Genomic DNA, 11,070 nt, shown 5'->3' on the forward strand with positions numbered 1-11,070 from the left:
AGAGGGTAACCTCAGATTACAACAGGATCTGGACCAGATGGGCCAATGGCTGAGAAGTGGCAGATGGAGTTTAATTCAGATAAATGCGAGGTGTTGCATTTTGGGAAAGCAAATCTTAGCAGGACTTATATACTTAATGGTAAGATCCTAGGGAGTCTTGCTGAACAAAGAGACCTTGGAGTGCAGGTTCATAGCTCCTTGAAAGTGGAATCACAGGTAGATAGGATAGTGAATGCGGCGTTTGGTATGCTTTTCTTTATTGGTTAGAGTATTGAGTACAGGAGTTGGGAGGTCATGTTGCGGCTGTACAAGACGTTGGTTAGGCCACTGTTGGAATATTGCATGCAATTCTGGTCTCCTTCCTATCGGAAAGATGTTGTGAAACTTCAAAGGGTTCAGAAAAGATTTACAAGGATGTTGCCAGGATTGGAGGATCTGAGCTACAGGGAGAGGCTGATCAGGGTGGAGCTGTTTTCCCTGGAGCGTCAGAGGCTGAGGGGTGACCTTAGAGGTTTACAAAATTATGAGGGGCATTGATAGGATAAATAGGCAAAGTCTTTTCCCTGGGATGGGGGAGTCCAGAACTAGAGGGCATAGGTTTAGGGCGAGAGGGGAAAGAAACTTAAGGGGCAACCTTTTCACGCAGAGGGTGATACGTGTATGGAATGAGCTGCCAGATGATGTGGTGGAGGCTGGTACAATTGCAACATTTAAGAGGCATTTGGATCGGTATATGAATAGGAAGGGTTTGGAGAGAAATGGGCCGGGTGCTGGCAGGTGGGACTAGATTGGGTTGGGATGTCTGGTCGACATGGACGGGTTGGACTGAAGGGTTTGTTTCCATGCTGTACATCTCTATGACTGCGATTGAGTAGAATTATAATATGCATATCTAAATATTAATTGAATGTAAGCTTCTTCTATTTGTCTCAACATGATTAATGAGAGGAGCCCTAAGGTTTACATGGGTACCATTATACTTAGCCTGGGATGCTCATCAACCCTTGTCTGGTTGGTTCCTTTATCTACCTGGAAAATGCTGCAGGTTGCCCTGTGCTTGATGCATCACTTGCCTGATGCATGTGTGTATTTTAGACCGAATGGTCTGAAGGTATCTATGGAATTAGGAAATTAATCATCATAAAAGTTTATGGAGCAAGCTTTACAATTATATCACTGGACAGTGATTTTATAGGGCACCTGCTGCATAATAAGACATCTCAACTTACTTCACAGAAGGCAAACCACATTGCAAATAGTAAGATGTACGAAAAAGAATTCGGTAAAGCAGCCAATAACCTGGTAAGAAGTGTGTTAAATGAGAAGAGGTAGAGAAGCATTCAATGGGAATTGTTCAAAGCGGTGTATATAAATCACAGGTGTACAAGAAATCAAAATTGATGAAATGAAAAGTTTTTGGAGGATTATAGGATTGTTAGAGGTTATAAAGATGGCGAGGCCCAAGAATGTGAGAAGATTTAAACACAGGATGGGAATTTTACATTGAGGTGCTATTGGGTCAGGAGTCTGTAAGATAAACATGCACAGAGATGACAAGTAAACAGAACTTGGTGCAAATTAGGCTATGGGCAGCAGTGTTCCAGGTGAATGGAAGTTTATGGAGGTATGGAATATGGGAAGTCAGGGATACTGGAAACAGAATGAGGACTTCAGCTGCAAAAGGACAGTGGCAGAGTTATTATAAATAGGCAAAATTACACTGAGCTGAAGGTTGGGTCAAGGTGGCCTGAGACAAGTAGGTGGTCTTGGTGATTGAGAGAATTTGGAGCCAGAAGTATAGCTGAATGTCAAATTAGGACACTACATTCATAATCAGACTAATTCAGCTTCAGACAGTAGCCAGTGGGAGGACAGAGGCAGGAAATGGATGTTCACAATGTTTAATACAAAAATATTTCTGCTTATCCTGTTGCTGGACATCAGATAAACTGGCAATTGAGAAAAAATGGAGGAGTTGAGAGAGGGAGACCTGGTGATTTAGAGCTGAGTGTCAGCTGCATACAATCTGTCATTGTGCTTCAGATGATGTTGCTCAGCTGAGCACATATATGAGAAACTGAGTGGACCAATTCAGTAATCCATTGGGGATCAAAAAATTACAGTAAAGAACTGGGAAATCACAGTAGAAAGTAGAATTAAACTTAAGAAATAATAAAATCAGATGAATGGAATCTGACTCAGATGCACAATACAGAAAAATATTGTCAAAAGTCACACAATACCGGGGGGTTATAGTCCAACAGGTTTATTTGAAATCACAAGCTTTTGGAGTGCTGCTGCTTCATCTGCTCACCTGATGAAACAGCAGCACTCCAAAAGCTTGTGATTTCAAGTAAATCTGTTGAACTATAACCTGGTGTCGTGCTACTTCTGAATTGTCCACCCCAGTCCAACACCAGCACCTCCACACCAGAAAAATATTGGAGGGTGGTGTGATCAACTGTGTTCAAGACTACAGATTGATGAAGACAGAGGACTGTGTACCATGTTCAGTTACACAGTTCATTATTTATGAGTTTGTTAAGGGTCTGTTCAAGGTTATGGTAGAAATATAAATTGTGTGGATATTTGCAAGAATAGATGGATCCAGGGCAGGTTCTTTTGAGAGGAATGACAATGGCTTATTTCAAAAGGAAGTGAACACTACTACAGAACAGGGAACTATTATTAATCTGCAATGTTTGCTGGATTAAGCAGGGATAGAGTATAACATTACAAAATTCATGGATGATAATAAAATAGGTGCGAAAACAGGCAGTAATGAAGAGTTTACAGATGGATATTGATAGGCTAGGAGAATGGGTCAGAATCTGGCAGATGCAGTTTAATGTGGAGAAATGCTGGGTTGTCCATTTTGGCCAGAAAAATATAAGGGCATTTTATGATTCAAATGGGAAACAGATTTAAAGTACATCAGTGCAGAAGGATTTGGGCATGAATTCGCAGAAAATGGGTATAGGTGCAGAATATATAAAGAATGGAAAATGGAATCCTGCCTTTTATTGCCAATGGTTTGGATTTTAAAGAAGTGTTGGTACAATTACATAAGGCATTGGTGAGACCACACCTGGAATAATGTGTCCAATTTTGGCTTCCTTACTTGAGGAAGAATGTGGTGGCACTGGAGACAGCTCAGAGGAGTTTTCACCGGGTTCATTCCAGGGATGAAAGGGCTGCACACAAGAATTGGTTGAATGGCTTGGATTTGTACTCACTGGAGTTCAGAAGAATGGGGGAGGGATCTGATTGAGATATATATTCTTACAAGGATTGATAATGTTCTCCCTTGTGGGACAATCTCAAACAAGAGGTTATAGTGAGAAGAGGTAAGTTCAAAACTGAGATGAGGGGAAACTACTTCTCTCAGAGGATTGTGAATCTGTGGAACCCACTGTCCCCCAGAGTACAGGAGGCAGAATCAATCAAGTTTCAAGAAATAAATAGATAAGTTTCTGATGAAAAACAGGATAAAGGGCTATGGGGAGCAGATACGCAAATACAGCTGAGACCAGGATAAGATCAGCCATGATCATGTTAAATAGCAGAGTGGGCTCAAAGGGCTCAGTTGCCTACTTCCACTCCGAATTCCTATGGTGACCAGGAAGGGTACTTAGTCGGGAATTAGTTTAGTGAGAAAGCACATGAGCAAGTAGACGGTGGCTGAGACACAAAATGAGCTGAGCAACAATTAATGGTCGAAGACGGAATAGAACAATAATACTTTGATTATCGTAGTTAGTGTTTTGGTGTCATTTTATCTTGTTTACTATTATACCTTAATCAAACATCTCTCTCTGTAGAGAAAACTGATACATCTTGCATACCAAGTCTATTTCATCAAGTTTAGTGGATGCACTCATCCATCCATGAGTTTACGTAAGGTCAGTAAAAACAAAAGAACAGAAGTGAGGCATTCAGTCCATTGAGCCTATCCTGGCACTCAGGGGTCTTCAATGCTACATTCCCACACTGTCTCCATATTCCTCAAAGTCATTTAGTCTTGAGAAACGTATAAGATTTCCTTGGAGAATACAGGCCTAGATTCCTTAATCTCTCATCATAAAACAATCCTGCCATCCCAGGATTTAATGTATTAAACCTCCTTTGTATGTTCCCTATGGCAAGTATATCCTTCCTTCGATATGGAGACCAAAATTGCACACAATACTGAAGGTGAGGTCACACCAAGGCTTTATACAACTGCAGCAAGACATCTTTACATCTGTACTGGAATCCTCTTGAAATGAATGCCAATATACCATGTATTTTTAATTGCTTTGTGCATCTGTATGCTAGCCTTGTGACTCATGTATGTGGACACCATTGCACTTTGAACATTCATACGTCATAACCTCTCACCATTTAAGAAATATTCTTTTTGTTTCTTACCAAGGTGAATATCTTCACACTTGTATTCCATCTGCCATGCTCTAGTCCATTCACTTAGCTTGTACAAATCCTCTTGAAGACTCCTTGCATCTCCTCACAACTTTGGGTTCCACCCAGTTTATCATGAGCACCTTTGGAAATGTTACAATTGGTCCCCATAAATAAATGATATATATATTGATTGTGACCAGTTATGGACCCAGCATGTATTCTTGCAGCCTTCCGTCCTAAGGATGATCTATTTATTTATACTTTCTGCCTTCTGTCAATTACCTACTTCACAATTCATATCAGTATTGTTCTTCCCACCTCAATCTCATTGACTCTAATTTTGTGTGGGACCTTATTAAAAATACCTGAAAATCCAAATATGCCAGCTCCACAGGTTCTCTTTTGTTAATGCTGAAAGTAACATCCTCAAAAATCTGCAACAAGTTTGTCAAACATGATTTCACTTTCACAAATCCATGCTAACTCTACCCAATTTTGCCATTATTTTCTGAATATTTAGATATCCCATGCTTTATCTCCACTATGGATATGAAGCTAACTGAAATGTGGATCACACTTGCCTCCTTGTGAAAATCGTGGGGATAAGGACCCTTTCAGAATCTATACAGTTATCAAAGATAACCATTATTTTTCAACAATCTGTTTTGCTACTTACTTCAATGTTTTGGGATGAAGCTAACTGGGTCCAAATTTATCAACCCTCAATCTGATTAATTTTTCAAGTACTACTTCTTTACTAATTTCTGTTAGCTTTTCATTTACACAACTCCCTTGTATTTCTGGAAGATTTTCTGCATCTTCTCCTGTGAAGATAAATACCAATAACTGTTTGGTTTCTCCACCATATATTATTTCCTATCACCACTTATAATGGGCCCACATTGATCTTTGTTAATGTTTTCTCTTTCACTTGTCAATAGAAGCTTTTACAACATCTTTATGCTGTCTGCTAGTTTACATTAATCATTTTTCCTTTTCAGTTTCTTTGTCTTCCTGTGCTAGGTCTTAAATTGCTCCCAATCAAGATAACAAGCCACCTACTTTTGATCTAATCCCTGACATCTTTCATTAAACATGGCTAATCCACATTTTCCTTTGGATATCTGTGCCCTATGCATTCCTCAGCCTACTGTGGACCCTGTAGTATTTCTTTAAATACTAGCTCTTGTCTACCATCAAATTTTTGTGTATTTTCCCAATTCACGAGTTAACTTGCCTCTGTTTCCTTGGTAGATTTAAGATCTTAATTTCAGAATGGACTACACTGTATCCAAACAGTGTAAATTCTAATATATTACAGTTTCTATTTCTTAAAGTCTCACCATGTTTATTATTTAGCCCTTTCTCATTTCACATCAAATCCAAAATAGTCCAATCTTTCATTGGCTCCTCAACACCGTTTCAAACCACACACTGAATTCATCCTCCACATTACTGCTGAATTGTTTAACCTCTTCTGTGCAAATGTTACTGTATTATCTATGTTACATGTATCTTTAAGTTCTTGACTTATGATTTGCCTAACTTTAGTATTCACCACTCTGCAGCCATGTCTCTGATATCGCAATTAAATCAGATTCTAATTCGCAATTTGTGAATTTTCTATCACTCCAGAAGGGGTGCCTTGAATTCAGCCTTTTGATAATATTAATTTCCATTTTGATCATATTTGATGTTTGCCGTTGCTTCAGTAGCCTTGTTTTGCTTACTAGTTCACTTCCTTTTTCTAGTTTTGCTTTTCTTGAATCTGAACTCCATCTTAGGTTCCTATTACACAGACAAGTTAATTTAATCTAACAGCACTAGCAAATGTCGTGAGGATGTTATTCTCAGTCCTGCTATTGTGAGACTTATTCTATGCTATTTGTAATCACCTAAAGCAAGTAATAAGGATCCTCATTATTTAAATAATTACAGCAGTCCCAACACACTTTTTTTCTGTATTTTGTTTGAGATGTACTCCAAGATGATGGCTCAGTCAAGGGGTCAGGAATTAAGGGACATGAGAATTTTCTGATTGTTTGTCTATTAATGCATCAGTTTCCAAATTGGTGTAATTTGAAATATCTCCATTGACAAACTACTGTTCTGACTGAAAATCAAACTTTCAAAACTGACAACAGTGGACATAATAAAATGAACTCAAATGTGTATTGTGCATATAATAGTTCTTAAGTAAAATCAATTAAGACTTGAAAAGAAAACTCGCAACAGTTGAAATTTGGAATTTAAAACTGAAAATGTTAGAAATGCACAAGTTCATTAGCACATGAAAGGGGAAAATAAGGGTTAATATTTTGGGGTTAGACCTTTCATTAGATTCCTGATAAAAATGATATTAGGGTGCAAGTTGCACGTATTGTAAATCAATAAGGCAAATTGTTTGCTATTGCCAGAGGTTAAATTCCAGAAACTTAAAGGGAAAAACTGAACCTTTGCAATATATCTGATGATAGACTGAGATGGTGAAAAAGTGTGATGCCCTATTGATATTTTGTATAGCAGAATGGCACTATTTATTATATAGAATATTCTGATTGTGGAGTTTCAATCAGGCTTAGCTCAGGCTGTACTAGGTAGTTCATTCTGACCCAGATACAGATGCCAGCATTTCTGAAAGAATAAAATGTTATGTCTGAAGTGAGACACACGCTGGGTCATGGACTGAGCAGTCTAGTTCTGTTCTGAATTTGTATGTTCATATATTCATTACTTTATGTCATTCATGGTGTATGTATTCACCATTTACGTTTTGCTAGTTTCTCACTGGTAGAAATGTTTTTGCTACCATACACGCACAATTTTCTTTTTCTGGCTTCACTAATGGCTGTCTCATTGTGTATGTTCTATGTTTTCTGGATCAAAGTGCATCTTCCATTCCTCAACATTATAGCTCCAACAACAACCTAAATTTATAAAGTACTTTTAACATGGAAAACAAATACGTGATTAAAAAAAAGACGTTAAGCCAAAACTGACATAATCAAAAATTTGGTTACAGTTCCAGATCACAGTATCTCCTGCTACTGATGGTAGAACTACAGGAGGTTCATAGAGACAGGAAAGCTAATTTAAATACTTGTATACTGCTTATTTTCCTGATCTCTGTCATCTTATCATACTAGCACAGAAAGTCAAAATCTACTATAAACGTTTAGGTCACTTTTGTTCAAAGCAAGCAGTGACTTTCACTAGGTCAGACCTCTATCCAAAACCATGTGACAATAAACTATATCAAAAATAAGTAAAAATACAACAGCTTGCACTCTTATCATGTCATGACAATGGGTTTGAACTTCAAAGTACTATTTTAAATTTGTAATCCCACATTTCTTTTTAAAAGACTGATACAGCCAAAGATAGTTGTGGATTTAAATTAAGTGTCTTTCTGTAGAGACAGACACCCACGAAAAGCCACAACTACAGCTGCAATGGAAACTTCAACAACACTTCAAAGAGTGGCCGCGGGGGGGGTTGCAAAAGCTAAATCAAAACACACTGGACAGTGATCTTGTGGCTACAAAGTTTACATGGAGTTGACAATCTCTTGCTCAAAAGTAATCAACCTTCTGTGGATTATGTCATAAATTGCAGATACATTGTGATTTTCCTTTGAAGGAGGAGGAGTACATACAGGTTTCAACTTGACTGAGTGTTACAGTGGAACTGAGCATTCTCATTTGAACCAGCCTTGGTCCAAGTTTTGTAAAGGGTCACAGTTGAAAGAATATCCTCTAGACACTGTTTTCACTTTGTGTGCTAGAAGTCAACTTGCTAGCAGCCAGGTAACAGGTAACAAGGGAATCAGGAAAACAAAAGGACTCTTACTTACCCTGAATGTTGGAATTCCATCATGGTTGAAAGAATTCAGAACTACAGAAGCTCAACCATTTTGCAAAACTAAGGATTATGGAACCCACAATTCACCTATCAAAGACAGGTATTGGTAATCCAACAGCTGCAACATTCAATGATCAACACTTCACAAACAATTCAGACTGAACCATATATTTGTTTTTCTTTTATCCTTTTGGACTTGCTTACTTTTAATGTAAGAGAAAATGAGGTCTGCAGATGCTGGAGATCAGAGATGGAAATGTGTTGCTGGAGAAGCGCAGCAGGTCAGGCAGCATCTAGGGAACAGGAGAATCGACGTTTCGGGCATTAGCCCTTCTTCCTGAAGAAGGGCTAATGCCCGAAACGTCGATTCTCCTGTTCCCTAGATGCTGCCTGACCTGCTGCGCTTCTCCAGCAACACATTTCCATCTCTACTTTTAATGTAAGCATGTCATATTAAAACACATGAAAAACATGCGTAATCAAACTCACTTTTTGTTAACTCAAGAAAGTCTAGCTAAATTAGTTTCTTTAAAAAAAATGTCAATTCGGTTTGGAAGAAAGGTCTGAGACAAGGGAGGGGATCAATCTTAAAATACCCTTAATATGTCAAATCAAGGGGATGGGTGAATGAAGACAGGGAGTCAGTTCATCTCTCCTCATGTAGAACCGTAACCATTTGTGGATTTCCATCTTGGACTATAACAAATCTGGGCATAATCTGCCTTTCATATTATCAGGAAATCATAAGAAAGGACTATATTGCATCGGTAGTCATTGTAATGCAGGGAAATAGGGCAGGCAATTTGTGAACAACAATATTTAAAAATGATAAATAACTACGCAATTGTTTTTTCATGTTTCTTTGAGTGATAAAGTTTGTCTGGAATATCAAGGGGATTCCTTTGATCTTTAAATGACACCATGGTATGTTTAATGCCCAACTGTAAGGGTAGACAGGTTTAATGATTCATTTGAAAAATGACACCTCATCCACTGCAGCACTATCCCAGTGTTTGAGCTTCAATGTGGATTATTTTGTCTCTAGAGTGCAGCCTCAGAACAATCTTTTGACTCAGAGAAGTGGTGTACTACTGAATCAAGCTACACTAAGTATAAATGTTTTCATATATAAAAGAATTCTTCCAAAATAATTTTCAAATTGAGTGAATAGCAGAGAACTTGGGAACATTCTTTCTGTCAATTATCAACAGACAGAATATTTTAATATTGCCTGTTTCAGAGTGTTAAGCAACTTTGAAGTGATTCAAATACTACTAAAAGAAGCAATTTGACTTGGCCTTCATACAGTTTGCTTTTTCACTCATGTGGTGGTAGTAATGTGTTCTGTTTACTTTCAGAGAGACTGATGTGTGAAATTAAGGCGTCATATCTTGGGGAAGAAAATAGATTTAGCTTTAAGCCAGTTGTGTCACATGAAACATGTTTCTTGTAGCCTAAACAGAAACATGGCAATATTGAGAAGTTAAGACTACAGACTTTCCTCTTACTTGCAGACGAGAGAAGAGAATACGTCAAAGCAATGTGAAAATTACACTATTTGGTAATTAGCATACAAATTATCAATGCCCTATGATCAACTTCACATGCTTATGCACAAATACATTTTAAATTGTGTACGCTTTTGTTGTAAAATACAAAGGGTGCACCTGATATGACCTGAAACTTTGTACTTTGTACATTTGGTCATGATGAATTTCTAAGAGATTCACATATTTTGTCTTCCATAATATGAAAATTAATGACTTCATGTGCGCTGAACGCTTAACTATTGACATACAAATGCAGAAAAAAACAGGGGACTGAATCAACAGCATCTGGTTAATTAATATAGTAAAACTGAACTGTTTCAGTTGGTGTTTATAGCTGACACATTAAATACCAAATTATAAAATATTCAGAAAAAGACAATTAAAGTATTCACGATTTAAATAGCTCCCATTATAATTGATTTATATTTTCAATTACTCACGGATTTCAGCTGTATCACTTGTCCTTTAATACAGATTTCCATGGCCAATTGTGTTTCATCAAAGCATTCACGGCATTTATGCAATATTAAACAATAAGCAATTTTTGAAATGTATAACATATCTAAATATCCTTTCAATACTGTTAGGAATGGTATTACATCAAAGAAAGCAGGAATTAAGTTACAAAATGTCTTAAGGCAAACAATTCATTCCTCTGTGCTCTAAAATCCTGGTGGGAACAGGTCTATAAAATACCATTTCTCTCTATCTGAATGGACTTGCCAGAAAATATGAAAATGTTCAATAAATTCCAGTTGTGAAGTTGTGCTTCATTTCTGTTTACATTTTTCCACAGTATTTTCATTTTTATATTACATGTTCAGAGGTACTATTCAGTTTCCAACAGCCAGCACCATACTGGTCTTACCATGGACCAGTTACAAAAGTATAGAACTTACAGTCCTGTAACTGAAACACAATATTGTCTTAGGCAGCTGTGTTGAAAGTCAATATTTGCAGCTATTCAATTTTACATGACTGGGTTTGGATGTGTTCAATATAAGCTTGTAGAAAGACATTTAGGGTATAATATAAAAATGATAAAAAAACCACATAAAAGGAAGTATATTTTAAAAAAATGCCCAATTGCAGTTGCTGTGTTTGTTGCTATCTTCAGAAGCACTGAAGCCAGTTTGAATGAAGTTGTGATGTGACCTAAACTGTTTATATCTGACCACAAACTATTTCTCTTTTGCACACTATTTTAGTAAAATTTGTGCATTTTTAATACATATACTTCAATGATAAAAATTAAACA

This window comes from Chiloscyllium plagiosum, chromosome 12 (genome assembly GCF_004010195.1).
Source record: "Chiloscyllium plagiosum isolate BGI_BamShark_2017 chromosome 12, ASM401019v2, whole genome shotgun sequence".
NCBI classification, from domain to species: Eukaryota; Metazoa; Chordata; class Chondrichthyes; order Orectolobiformes; family Hemiscylliidae; genus Chiloscyllium; species Chiloscyllium plagiosum.